The following is a 13,921-nucleotide window of genomic DNA, read 5'->3' on the forward strand; positions in this document are numbered from 1 at the left end:
CCTTTTTTGGAATTACAGCATCCATTCTACAGTAGGTGTTGAGCATTTCAAATTTTTCAAACACAAATAAACACCACCAAAAGGCTCTTTTCAGAGCACCACTTACTGCTAGATAAAACTGCAATGGTTATGATAGGGTAGCACCCCAAAATTTTAGATGTCCGCGGACTGATTCGTGCTCTGAAACGATAGCCTCAAAAGCACTACAAAGTCTCTCCCCCTGCACAGTACTGCGTCGCAGTACATACACACAACTGTGACCCTCGAAAGGTAATGGTCATCAGCATTGCGTATGGCCTGTGAGGCAGCTTGAGGAATACGCTGTCCCACAGGAGTGTTCCTTGTGGTGACAGGATCAGAAACAGAGGATGAAGTAGAGGAAATCAACATGCTACGCTCCTCGCAAGGTACAACTTTGCGAACGGCCCCCGAGTGGAATGACTTTAGGTGTCGCTTAATGGTAGTTGTCCCAAAGCTGTATGAACCATGCCTCCCACGACTGAGTACCATTTTGCACTCATTGCAGGTGAATTGGTTCACACGCGCCTTAGGACCATTACCACGAATGGTAAATAACCACCACACCCAAGACTCACGCCGAGTGCTGGTAGTAGGGACTTCCACTACCTCATTCTCATCATCCTCTTCTTCCTCCTGTGCATCCTCACTCCTGTTCCCCTCTTCAGGACCTTGGGGAGGTGGTGGAGGGGGTGGGGGTAGTGCTGACGCAGATGCAGCACCAGGTGGCAGTAGTGGAGCCACGGAAGCCATCAGCTTTGCATTGAAAATCTGCAAATTGGCAGTAAAATTCGCTGTGCTCTGTAGGATAGCCAGAAACACAATGAGAATGAGCTCTAGGGCGTGGTCTTTTATAGGGGTGCTTGTGCACGGTTCATGGACATGCGCACTGTCCGCGGACAGATTGAACAGAAAAAAGGTTTCAAAAAGTCACAAAAAGTATGTAGAAACTCAGGATTACTATGTGGGACTTGTTCTATGGTGGGTTTTTGTTGGAAAATATTATAGATTACTTGAAAATGTAGTTTTAAATTATTCGGGGACACAAACAGTGTTCGTAATCAGAACATACGCTGATCGTGGGCACGGTCACACGATAGCTTCGCAAACATGTCCGCGAAGGGAGCGGGTGTCCGCAGGACACCAAATGCATTGAAACTATTTTGCGCATGCGCGTTGGTGTTCTACGGACAATGTTCGGGTGCTGGAGTGATTAAAAGTGCATCACAAGTGAAACAAACATTTACAGACAGGCGTTTGTTCTTAGACCAGCTTCAACTTGTCTGAGAACAATACAGACAGGCATAGCGTCCTTAGGACACCCCCATTTTGTTTATTTACGAACATTCCCGGACACTTGATGTGTTCTGAGAACAGTTTCAATCTGCCTACGAACAGTACGGACAGGCAGAGCATCCTCAGGACACCCCCATTTTGTTTATTTACGAACACCCCAGGACACATAATATGTTCTAAGAACACTTTCATTTTGCCAGCGAACAATACGGACAGCGTCGTCAGGACACACACATTTCGTCCATTGACGAACATTTCAGGACACCACGTGTGTTCTATGAACAGTTTCAACTTGCCTGCGAACATTATGGACAGGCATTGCATCCTCGGGACACTCCCATTTTGTTTCTTTACGAACATTTTAGGACACAGCCTGTGTTCTTAGAACAGTTTCAACTTGCCTGCGAACAATACGGACAGGCATTGCATCCTCGGGACACTCCCATTTTGTTTCTTTACGAACATTTTAGGACACAGCCTTTGTTCTTAGAACAGTTTCAACTTGTCTGCGAACAATACGGACAGGCATTGCGTCCTCAGGACACTCACATTTTGTTTCTTTACAAACATTTTAGGACGCAGCATGTGTTCTTAGAACAATTTCAACTTGCCTGCGAACAATACGGACAGGGATAGCGTCCTCAGAAAACACCCATTTTGTTTATTTACGAACATCCCAGGACACATAATATGTTCTAAGAACACTTTTATATTGCAAGCGAACAATACAGACAGCGTCCTCAAGACACCCACATTTCGTCCGTTGACGAACATTACAGGACATCGGGTGTGTTCTTAGAACAGTTTCAACTTGCCAGCGAACAATACGGACAGGCAGAGCGTCCTAAGCCTAAGGACACTCCCATTTTGTTTCTTTGCGAACATTTTAGGGCACAGCCTGTGTTCTTAGAACAATTTCAACTTGCTTGCAAACAATATGGACAGGCATAGCGTCCTCAGGACACCCCCATTTTGTTTATTTACGAACATCCCAGGACACATAATATGTTCTAAGAACACTTTTTTCTTGCCAGCGAACAATACGGACAGCGTCGTCAGGACACCCACATTTCGTCCATTGACGAACATTTCAGGACACCGCATGTGTTCTTCGAACACTTTTAACTTGCTAGCAAACAGTACAGACAGATATAGTGTTCTTAGGACACCTCCATCTTCATTCCTTTATGGACATTCCGGACACCCGTGCTGTCCGCGGACACCTGAATTGATTTTTTTAAAAAAAAACAAGAAATGAATTAGGACACAATATAATAATTGTACTTTATTTTCATATATGTCAAATTTATGACAGAGAAGGTGAGGCAGAAACTGAAACAAAAACAGGAGACTTAGGGGTTTCAATAGGATTTATATGAGGTGAAGAAGGGATGGAAGTCTCATCAAAACATTTTGGTTCATGGAGGGGTTTGGGGATAATTGACTGGGATATGGTGAGGGGGGACAGGTACATGTGGGACAATGGTATGTAGTTGTTTTTTGAAGTGATCCTCCACAAAGTTTTTCAAATTATAAAAATATGCCAAGAGTAGGTCCATTTTTTCTTCTATGTGCTGAAGAGTCTTATCCAATACAGCTTTTGCATTAGTATTTTCAATTTTTGTATGGTTTGTACAAAAAAATATATATATGTTAAATGTATATAATATAATATTACTTAATTGGTTTATATAGTAAAGTGTCTACCATTAGATTCACTATCTTCTGACATTTCCTCACGTGGGAAATGCTCCTCTAGCCACTCCAGAGTACTAGACATTTCTGTGAGAAAAAAAACATAATATCATTCTTTTTTGTATCTAATACAGAAAGTTTATAAATATATGAATAAAATGCAGTACACTTACTATTTCAGGTAAGGTGTGTTGTGAGTGGTCTGTAGATCTGCTGTTGTTCTTAGTTGTGGAGTTTCTGTGAGGTAATCATGTTGGAAGCCTATCTTTCTTGTTTTGGTAAATTCCATTTTTGAAAATATTGTATTTAAAAGAATGGTTAGTGTGTTACATATATGGGTTACACTTCTTATTTATTACTAAATATAATGTGTATGTGTGCTGGTTTGTGAATTTGTAAAATGTTCATATGTTATGACATACCAATTAAACATACCACCCCAGACTTTTTGGGTAGAGGTTCTGTTGTCCGAACATGTCCGCGGACATTAAAAGTGTTTGCAGACATCAAATTCAGTAGAGGGAGTTCAGTATGTTCCATATTAAATGTACATAAAGTCAGAGTTATTATTGTTAAGTTGCGCTACTAAAAACCTATGAAATTCTGTGAAAAAACCTTGTTAAAGGGACGTTCTGGGTAAATTGCGCTACTAAAAACCTTTGAAATTCAGTGAAAAAACTTTGTTAAAGGGACGTTATGGTTCCAAGTAAAACTGAAAAACCCCTGAAATTCGCCAGTTATGGTATACTAAGCAACCATAACTCGCGCCACCACTGTGCACTGCTAAGACTAACACCCACGACATCAAAGATGACATCACAAATGTCATTGATGACATCACATGTGTATTTACTTTTCATGAAATGTGTGTACAAGGGATTCTTATTATAATGTTGAGAAAAAACTGTCAAGGATCATTGGAAAAAATATCATGAGCTAATTAGTGCATTAAGCAATACATTGATGTAAATAGCATTCTATTATGAAGTTCTATCCAGTATACTAAGCTACTCAAGCAGAAACATAGGCATTGTGTGCAGCATATATGATGAAGCTACAATATTCATAATGTTGATATGTTGAATAATGAAATGATTACTGTTTTCTTATTAGAGTTTTGCGTACTGTGAAATATGTAATAAGTAGCTAATAAAACCCACGTATTACATAATTGCATTATTACAAACAAAACACAAAGAGACAATAACACATACAAAAGTGGGTATATACAGGGAAAGTGAAGTAAGCAAAAAATACAGAAGTAGTAGTGAAATAATTCATAACCTAACTGATTATATTTATGTAAATAAATGATTGCTCTGTTTCAAAGCTGCTATTTATCCTGTAAATGTATTACATGATGTGACTGGACCCTAAAGAAAGTAGTGTGAGTACAATGTATACAAATATGAGCATATACAGGGAAAATACAGTAATAAAAAAAACAATAGAACTATCAGAAAGTGCTGATAACTCTACTGATTATCTTCATGCACAGAAGGAATTGCTGATTTTCAAGCTTGTGTCTTCTCATATGTATATGTTTCATATGATATGACTGGACCCTAAGGGAATTACTGTAAGAAAATACTTGAAGGATAAGTCTACAAATATAGTATGTTTACAATTTTTAGTTCATGACTGTTACTGAAGAAAACCATGTGGCCTACATATGTCAGTAAAGGATAAAAGAGGGAGACAGATATGTGATGTCATCAATGACATTTGTGATGTCATCTTTTATGTCGTGGGTGTTAGTCTTAGCAGTTCACAGTGGTGGCGCGAGTTATGGTTGCTTAGTTTACCATAACTGGCGGATTTCAGGAGTTTTTCGGTTTTACTTGGAACCATAACGTCCCTTTAACAACGCTTTTTCACTGAATTTCATAGGTTTTTAGTAGCGCAACTTAACCATATTGTCCCTTTAACAACATTTTTTCACTGACTATATATATATATATATATATATATATATATATATATATATATATATATATATATATACACATAAACATACAGACTAATACCAGGCCAGGTCGATTATTATGGCAATGCTTGACAAATGTCTATTCCTTGAATTCTATCTATCTCTATTAGGTAGCAACATCACATGTTGTGTTATATAGGACCTACCTTACATTTAGTCATTATTACCACAGGGCAGGGACCTTTGGTGGCTTTCTCTGTTTCACTGGTTTTAGTTTTTATCTTATCGGACGAGTTTTACAAGTCCTTGCTAGCAGTAATTGGAGCAGGTCTCGCCTGTTTGTCAGATTTCAATTTAAGGCAGTGTATGTATGTAGCCATGGTCAATACCCAGTTAATTGCTGAACACAGCTGCAATATGGTTAACAATCGAAGACCAGTCATCTGCAGTCACTGTTTATACCTGATGTTCTCCACGTGGGCAATTTCAATTCTTAGTGCCTTCTGCTCATGCCATCCTGGTCAAGTGTCCCTTGAAGCATGTGTGGTATTTGGTGTAGCACACCCGCCTCACTTCCTTAATCTAATTGTGTCTTGTTTTAAGAGTTCTTTGGGAGTTGGCAATGGTAATGTAAGTTCTGATCCCGTATCAGCCAGGACTTTAACTTTTCGACCATTCATTTTCACTCTATAATGTGGTTTCATACACGTGTGCCCATCCACTTGATCCCCAGCATAAACCACTTCTGCATGTTGTTGCTCTGCCCTGTCACTGTCTGATGACGTCTCTCGAAAACCACTAGTGTATTGCACACTTGTGTTTTTCAACATTTGGTGATGTTAACACTTTACAAGCATTTTCACTGGCCAGAAAGGAAATCTCATTTGCCCTGTGTAATAGAAGACTTCACATCGGTAGCATGTGTGTCTATGACTGCTGTGCCTTATGCTTTCACCCACCTGTATCTTGCTGGTTGACCTTTTGGCCTACTTCCTTTTGGAATTCCGTGCCATTGTGTTCACTTCTATAACCTGCACGCTTTGTCCACATTATCCTCAGTTGTCTTTGCAATTACCAGAGCTGCTTGTAACGTGGGATCTTTCACCATTAGTATTTCTTCTTGAATCCGCAAGCCTCAGCAGGGTATGATCAGAATACCTTGTACCATGCTGTCTGTGGCTGCCACGAAGTTACATGAGACAGTCAATTCTCTTAGACCAGTGGCAAACAATCGACTCTTCTCCGGCCCCTTTGCTATTGTAGAATTTCAATCTGTGTATAATGTCATTGTCAATTCTGTCAAACCTCCCCTCTAATCTTGCAAGGTGTCAATTGATAATATAAAGACATGTATAAATCAAGAAATGGTGTATGCTCCAAATATATGTACCAATTCAAAGTGTAACAAAAACACATGGTGAAAAATAAGGATACAAAAGTGTACACATACATTATAACTAGGGGTGTACCGAACTTTGGCTTCGAGTAAGACTTCAGCTGAATTTCGGCTAAAAACCAGTTATTCTGCTTCGGCCGAATGTTCCTGGAAAACCTGCTCGAAGCTGAAGTAACAAATAAAAGTATATATATTTTTTTTAAAGTCCTCTTTCTATGATTAGCAATCGTCAATCCTAGAAAGTAGGACAGTGGGAAAGCAGCAGGAGCGAGTAAACTGCTAGCTTACTGGCTCCTGCAAGCAACACCAGGAAAAATACCGTCAGTGCACCGAAGGCGAGACTGGAAGAAGACGACCGAAGATCATGCCCTAGGGAAGACAGACGTCGATGTAAGTTACGACATCGTATATGCACACCCTCTTTGGTTTGTTTTATTACTGATACAGACACATGATTTCTATGGGTTTCTTCCCGAGGAAGAAATGTAAAATGCGCATTTCTCTACCGGCAAGGTCAATCATAACACATTACTCATCCTTTGGCCATGCTGCTTTCGAGCTTTACCAAGCACTAGGACATTGTACACACAGAAATGTAGGATGATCAATGCATACTCGTTGAAAATCCCTTCCCAAAACCGTTGCGGTTCTGAGTGGACTTGAAGTGGAACGATTACGCCAATAAACACAGGAGGTATACCGTTCCAAGTATCTGAACATACTTCACTTATAGACAGCACATAAACCGGGCTTGGAGAAATGTTTTAAATACCGAGCATTATGTCCCATCCTTCCACATTCTGAAAATAAATACACGATACCACACATTCCTTAGAATACGCTAGGAAAATAAATGCCGCCTCTCAAATGAGAGGCTAAAACATGCAGGGAAGGCTAGGATTAAACGCATCTTTTATGCACAGAAGGAACACTGAGGCCAATGTCATTGCGGCACTCCAAGTTGTTTATTTTAAGGGGCACTCACACAGTGGGTCTCGTGGGGAAGGGGTTGTTTCAAGCAGGCCTCGAGGTTAAAATGCCACTCAGCAACGCACACGTACTTTATTCAGCATAAACGCTCCGGCCGTAATAAAAGACTTGCTTATTTCAATAGTATAATGCTAAATGAAATCTCCCAATTTAGGGATTGATTCACAGAAGCGTTATACATTGGCTTAATCCCATAGGAAAGCACTCTGTTAATCAGGCCCTTAGTAAACAAATAACTACAACTTGAATTGTCAGTCACATGCAACATGGCACAAACGTCCTGCTTTGGAGAGATGCACACTGATCTGGAGCTTGAACAATCTTCAGTTATAAGCAGTGGCGTACAGAGCGCAGGTTCAGGTGGGGGGGGGCAGCTTGCCCCGTCAGTGTCTCTTTCAATAGCCAGACTGGGACATTTGGCAGCGGGACACCACTCCTGTTCGGTGCCGGACAATGAGGGTGCAATGAGGGTGCAGCGCAGCACAGTGTTCCTGCTCAGCAGTCTCATTGTCCTGGCAGTAGGACAACTTTCCCATTTGGCACCTTCATTGTCAATGAGGGTTCTAAACGGGGGAGGTCTCCCTCTGCCAGGACAATGTGTAGAAATGTGTAGAAAGGCCCGCTTATGTGTGCAAATGTTGAAATGGGGTTGAAAAGGGCATCTGAATGTGTGCATCCATGATGTGTGCATTCACATGTTCTTTACTGTCTTGCAAAGCAGTATTTCTCATGTGCTGGTTAATGTATTTAGAAAACCAACTATTCGGCACACTATTCGGCTTTGGCCGATTATTTTGGCTAACTATTCGGTATTCGGCCGAATAGTAATTTCACTATTCGGTACACCCCTAATTTCAACTGTATTATGAGTTAATTAACCGCAATCGATTATTTTTATCTGAACTCATGCTGACCATATTTATTTTATACTGGTGCTAAATAATGAACAGATGCGCGGTCATGGCCAGCTGTTTCATATGGTCCAGTTGACTATTTTAGTGGATGTGTACATTTCAGCGTAAGCGGCCCTATTTGCTGGCCACACCTTCTTCAGGGCTGACAGTATTTATTGCGACTATTAACTAGGAACAAGCATAGTTGGCCCACCTTTTTAAAAGAGTAACTAACAAGCATTAAAATTGGTAATTTCATTAGGATCTGTGTGTTCTGCATCTCCTGCCACCTTGCATATTTTTTAGACCGTATCAACACTGCGTGTGGGTATGCTGTAAACAGTGATGCGTCCTTCTTTAAAGGCTGTCTTTTGCATTGATGATTTTTTATGCCTGATGAAGAGGAAGTAGACCTGAAACACTCTGCCGATGTGCACGTCCTGGATCATAATGAACTAAGGGTTCCATTAACTTATCAAAACAATACATTGTGTTTTAAGACTGTTGGATATGCAAATGCTAACAAGGCTGCATTAGATGGCTGACCACTTATGCGTATAGGTTTGTGTTCTGAAGTGCACAGCTTGACAATAAAGGCTCCAGCGGGCAGACACATCTGGGAACGGACCACCAGCCCAAGACAATACGTCCAAGTGCAGCAAAGGCTTTTACCATGAGCTGGAAGCACCATTGCTGGCCAATATGGCTAATGCAGCATCTGTTATCCCCTTTATCAATGGGTGATACAACGTTTCTTTATGGTGAATGGGCTTGCGCAAGTAGCGCAAACCCGCACAACCAAAAAATAACCTACCAAAACAGAAAACAATTAAAGAAACTTGTTTGACAGAGACAAACCCCCTCTGTTTCCATGGTAACATATAACCCCAAGGAACATGCACAGTCAGGATGCGAGCGGAGCAAAGGATCACGGCTGAAGCAGGTAAGCTTTATTTTGTATTTTATTGCTGATCAGAAGGGGAATTGAGCATCATGGAGGAGGAAGAAGCAAGAGAGTGTGTCCATCAGCCAGCTCGGAATGCAGGCTTGGACCGCTAGACTCATGGACGGGCTCTGGACTATCTGATTTACTAGTGCGCCGGGCAGACTGGTAATTCATGCTTTTCAAACGTATATGTCAGAATCCTTGAAAAGTGTGTGCATGGGCTTAGAGATACCATGGAGATATGGGTTTTCAGTTTTCATGGATAATTAGGGATTTCAAAACGTTTTTTCGCTAAACCATTACGTTGAATCAAACTGATCTACAACCATGATTCGGTCATGAGATATAAATATATGCGATGTAGAGGTATTATGTTAGTTATTCGGGCATATAGTCCTCTCGATTTTGCTAAAGGTTTACTTTAAGGATGCCTGTGTTGTCTAAACAAAATGCCACTTGGCTATAAAATACTATGTCATTCGTTTCTAAGTTACGTCCATGTGTGCAAATCAATGGGTGGAGTATGTAGGTCTACCACTGTGTCTGTGTGTCTATCCATTCATCGCTTGGTACATGGTAGTCATTTCCGTCGAATTCGTGACTATTCAAGCATTGCTGCAGAAGCAAAGCCAATGCACGGGAACATATTTTTGGTATCTCTTGATCAAATCTCTTGCACTGGGTTCTCCTGCATTTTCAGTAATGAATTCCGCGTTGAGTAACAAATCGCTTTATTGATTTCAATTATAATTAAAGGGCTGTAACTTGCATAATTCATCCACCGCTGGCAATTGCAGCGGGGGAGATGTTTTAGTGAATCCAGATCCAGTCTAAAGTCAAGCTTTATTTAAACTTTGAGAAATCCTTGGAATCGGCTGAACCCATTTTGGGACCGTACGCAGATGACAAGCACAGACAGGACTGGGCTGGAACATCACAGTGTAGCCCAAATCTAAATGCACAATCTCACCAGCAAACTACAATCTGCCGCTTTTTCCCCAACCCATTAACACATGTACCAACCACATGGTCACATTTACATGCTGAGGCAGTTGCATGTTGCTGTTGAAATCGTGCATTAGAATTGTGCATTTGGGCTGCACTTGGATGTTGGAGCTGCAGTAATGCAAGGAAATGTAGATAGTCGCCACACAATGTTGAGGGAAATTAAGAGACACAGGTTTGAACCAGGGGCACCACTGAGCCTATTAGGAGTAAGCTAAATCAGGGGTCAACAACCATTGGCTCTGCAAATGTTTTGGACTACAATTTGTATCAGCCTTAATAATGTTAGTCAATGGAAAGGGAACATGTGAGACGTGGTCCGAAACATTTGGAGAGCCACAGGTTGCAGACCTCTGTGTTACACTTATAAAAACAACTATGCAATATGTGATGAGGTTGGAGAGGGACAGTAGCTTAAGCACAGGTCTAGCATTCAAGGGAGCACATGTCTCAAGAATGATTCTAGCATGACCCAGACCATGAGTTGGCTGCATCTTCAGATCTGGAAGTGTGTACACTGATGATGATGAAGATGAGATGGTAGTGTCACCAGCAATTCTGAAAGCAAGCGGGTCAACAACAAATGCATGAGGGGTACATTTGGGGCGATAAAGGGGTGACAATTCATCACCACAAAAAGGAATGCTCTGAATTGCTTCAGTGCATTGAGGGCTACTCTTTGTCATCACAGTAGTCATAATATGAGGGTGAGTGAAGTCCGGGAATCTGGTAACAGGACCAGTTCTTCAAATTTAATAAGATTATCATTAAACCCTATCCACGGTATACATCTCCTGACCAGTAATCCTTAATTCAGTTTACCCAGGCAGGACCCCGATGGCAAAGGTCACAGATATGGGTGCAAGGAAGGTCATCCAGGACGGTGCCTTTAAAGACTCACTCATAGAGTAATGAAGGTCACTGGTAAGTAGAGTGCTGCCGGCTCACAATGCTTTTTCATCCAACAGCCACGGGACATAGAAATACTGCAACATAGCAAGGACAATGCATCTGCAATGGAACAGTAACACCAAGTAAAGACAAGGCTATGCAAACATGCCACCACCTTCTTGGACATCATTTACCTCGTATGGGAGGTTAGAGACAGCGTTCTTGCCAGAAATGTCATAGCGCCCATAAGGTCACCCTCATTAACAAGCAGGATAGACCTGTAAATTACAATTGGAGCCCAGATATGAGCATTCCTACCAGTCAACACAAAGACCCTTAAAGTGCATATATTGCGGATTAAGGGAACAATTCTATACTCTTTGGCACCTTTTGGAAAATGCCAACAATCTAAAAATGCAATATTACTATAAACTATCATATCATCCATCAATTTCCTCCTGATCAGTAGCTTAACCACTGGTGAAACACGTGTAGAGGATCAAGGAATGAAAGTATATCTTTCTGTAAACCCAAAGCCAGTACAAACATTTACACTATTTGAAATATATTTAAATAAACTTTGAAATTGCTTTTTACAATAAAACAAGTAACCTTTTTCTCACTTATCAACCTAGTTTCGCGCAATAATAGCCGTCCACAATGTTAAACTTTTCCCAACTAAAGACAAATGTAGACACCAAATAAACTACCTAGAAACTGAACACTAAGAACTTCAACAGGGGAAATGTATCAAACCACTCAAAAATATCATCTATTTGGGACCCAATAGAGCACAGTCATTCACAGGGAAACCTCCATACATTTGCTAGACGTTTTCAATAACAAGTTCAGATAAAGCCTTTACAAGTATCTATTCAGTTGTAAATCTATGTATGAACTTTGAATCTTAACAGATTTCTGAATTAAACCTCTTTATGAAATGGTCATTGGACTTAAGGGGTTTTAAGGGGTGTGAAAAAGCACAATAAAACTATGGGCCTCATGTGGCGGTAAGGCAACAACGGCGCCAGTAGTGCTACCGGCGCCGTTGTTACCGTACCGCCACATTACGAGTTCTGCTCGTGGGTGTCGCTCTGACGCCTGGTCGGACCAGGCGTGCAGAGCGTCACCCGCGAGCAGAACTCGTGATTGCACCGGCACCGTTATGAATGGTGCTGGTGGAACCATGCTCCCCACCCCCATTCTGCCTTATGGGGCAGAATGGGGATCAGGAGCCCGCCCACACCGGCACCCGCGAATGGGCAATTACCAGCCCATTCATCTCGTAATAGGCCGGTAATGGCCCATTCGTGGGAGGCGGTGCCGGTAGCAAGTTTGGCGGTACCCATGCCCTTAATAAGGGCATGACTACCGCCAAACTCGTAATGAGGCCCTATGTGTATTGTTCATAGAGCCAGGGACCATCCAGACGAAACTGGGACGAGATGGAAAGACACATACATACACACACACCAAACAGGCTGGCACAAAGCCTCGTTACTATGAAAGGTGCGTGACCCCGGAAAACAAGCCTACTATGGGAGACCAGCAAACTAAAGAGAGGCATATAAAGCTCACAGAACAAAGCCCACAGGACACAAAAATGGATTAGTCAAGTAATCATATCCTGCAGCAAAGAGAATCCCTAGCACAACCAGCACGCTGCTCAAATACAAATCTCATGAACAAACCAAGGAAAGGCAAGCATACACTGACCCGCATACTAAAAGGAGCAAACAGATCCATGCCCAATCAGTCCCAATATGTGGAGAAACTGGAGGGAGTGAGGACCGTACAAAACCAAACAACCGACCTAAACCCGCAGAGAAGACCTTCTGCATCTGGTACAGCAACCCCTGGGACAAACACCCATACCATAAGGGCCAAAGCTACCAGAAACTAGACCCATAAGCAGAAGGGCAGACACTACCAAAACCCACGTGAATCCCACCACAACCTGGGAAAACATTGGAATAGAAGATGACAAACATGACAACGAAAATGTTAATTCCAGATGTCCTAACATAGTTACAGAACTGTATTGCACTGCTATCAGGCTATCAAGTATGGCACAAGTGAAAGACGGCTCATGTAAACCTACACTGCCTACACATATATCAGATGCCTGAAGTGGGATCTAAAATCAAGGTCTCCAGGGAAGAATGGAACCGGCCATCATCCCCCAGGACAACATGTTCATCATGAACAATCCTGAGTTTCTACACCAGATTTGGAAACCAATAAGTCACGTGTGCTCACCTCCATTGAATTCCTGCAAATCACACTGTGAAAGAAAGAAACATTTCTCCGATACAGATGCAACCGCAGACAGAACGAACCACGTTGAGACGGTATACAGTGAAAATAACTAATAGGAAATAACTAAAACCTTTTAAATGAAATTAAAATAACATAAATTTAGAATTGTTTAGTAAAAATATATAAGGGGTGGGGTAAGGGATTAAAATGGGTGGGGAGGGGATTGGGTTGGGGTAATAAAGCGAGGTAAATGGGGGTTTGGTGAGACCCCCCCAAATTGAAGACAAGAAATCGATATTTTTCATTATTTTAAATTCATTAAAAACAATTTGCTCTTTTTTTATTCATTAAAAAGACAAGGCACCCAAGCCTACTTACCACCTAAGATGCAGACACCAGTGTCACTGTGGTGCCAAAGAAGTCTGTGAGAGTGGTACTGAAACACTTGTGGCGTTATAAATGCCACATCATATCATATCATATCATACTCCACCCACTCTGCACTCACAACACCCTAGGGGATTCTCATCTGTTTTCTGTGAAAAACAGACCCACAGCTGGCACCACACTCCTTTCCCAGTATATAGGAATAGTAATATGTCACG

At 41.5% G+C, this 13,921-nt stretch overlaps 1 protein-coding gene across 1 annotated transcript in view; it reads left to right on the top strand.

The window, feature by feature from the left end:
• Positions 1–13,921, top strand: part of XKR4 (XK related 4) — a 916,393-nt gene that overhangs the window by 236,080 nt on the left and 666,392 nt on the right. The gene's annotated exons all lie outside the window — the stretch shown is intronic.

This window comes from Ambystoma mexicanum, chromosome 5q, assembly GCF_040938575.1.
Source record: "Ambystoma mexicanum isolate Mex_15411 chromosome 5q, UKY_AmexF1_1, whole genome shotgun sequence".
Classification (NCBI taxonomy): domain Eukaryota; kingdom Metazoa; phylum Chordata; class Amphibia; order Caudata; family Ambystomatidae; genus Ambystoma; species Ambystoma mexicanum.